Below are 1,566 nucleotides of genomic sequence, written 5' to 3'. Positions count from 1 at the left end.
ATGTTCATGGATTGGTAGAATCAACAGCATTAAAGTGTCCATACTACCCAAAGCAATCTATAAATTCAATGCACTCTCCATTAAAATACCAATGGCATATTTCACAGACCTAGAAAGAACTCTCCAAAAATTCATCTGGAATAAAAAAAAGACCCCGAATAGCCAAAACAATCCTGAGAAAGAAGAATAAAGTAGGTGGGATCTCAATACCAGATTTCTAGCTGTATTACAAAGCTACTGTTCCCAAAACAGCCTGGTACTGGCACAAGAACAGACATATAGACCAATGGAATAGAATAGAGAACCCAGATATCGATCCAAACCACTCTGCTCCATTAATATTTGACAAAGGAGGCATGAACATACAATGGAGTCAAGACAGTCTCTTCAATAAATGGTGTTGGGAAAATTGGACAGATACATGCAAAAAAATGAAACTAGACCACCAACTTACACCATACACAAAAATATACCCAAAATGGATAAAGGACTTAAACTTAAGACGGGAAACCATAAAAATACTAGAGGAATTCACAGGCAGAGAAATCTCAGACGTCTGTCGAAGCAATTTCTTCACCAATACTGCTCCTAAGGCAATGGAAACTAAAGAGAAAATAAACAAATGGGACTACATCAAAATAAAAAGCTTCCTCACAGCAAAAGAAACCATCAACAAAACAACAAGAAATCCCACTGTATGGGAGAACATATTTGCAAATGTTATCACTGATAAAGGTTTAATTTCCAACATCTTCAGGCAACTTATACAACTTAATAAAAGCAAGATAAATGATCCAATTAAAAAATGGGCAATGGACCTAACTAGATACTTTTCGAAAGAAGACAGAAGGAAAGCCAAGAGACATATGAAAACATGCTCAAAGTCACTAATTATCCCAGAGATGCAAATCAAAATGACAATGCGGTACCATCTCACACCTGTCAGAATGGTAATGATGAACAAATCAACAAATGACAAGTGCTGGCGAGGATGTGGAGCAAAAGGAACCCTCGTGCACTGCTGGTGGGAATGCAGACTGTTGCAGCCACTGTGGGGAACAGTATGGAGTTTCCTTAAAAAACTAAAAATGGAACTCCCATTTGACCCAGTAATCCCACTTCTAGGAATATATCCCAAGAAACTAGAAACACCAATCAGAAAGGATATATGCACCCCTATGTTCATAGCAGAACAATTCACCATAGCTAAGATTTGGAAACAGCCTAAATGCCCATCAGCAGATGAGTGGATTAGAAAACTATTGTACATCTACACAATGGAATACTATGCTGCTATAAAAAAAGAAGGAATTCTTACCATTTGCAGCAGCATGGATGGACCTGTAGAGCATTATGTTAAGTGAAATAAGCCAGGCAATGAAAGAAAAATACCACATGATCTCACTTATTTATGGATAATAAAGAATATTATAACCTGACGAACAAAAAGATAGATACAGAGGTAGTAAAGCACCGAAAAGACTGTCAAATTACAGTGGCAAGCTGGAGAGTGTTGGGGAGGGGGGTAAAGAAATCAACCAAAGGACTTGTATGCATGCATATAAG

This window comes from Eptesicus fuscus, chromosome 1 (assembly GCF_027574615.1).
Source record: "Eptesicus fuscus isolate TK198812 chromosome 1, DD_ASM_mEF_20220401, whole genome shotgun sequence".
In the NCBI taxonomy this organism is placed as follows: domain Eukaryota; kingdom Metazoa; phylum Chordata; class Mammalia; order Chiroptera; family Vespertilionidae; genus Eptesicus; species Eptesicus fuscus.
Note: the sequence above shows the minus strand (reverse complement) of the source record.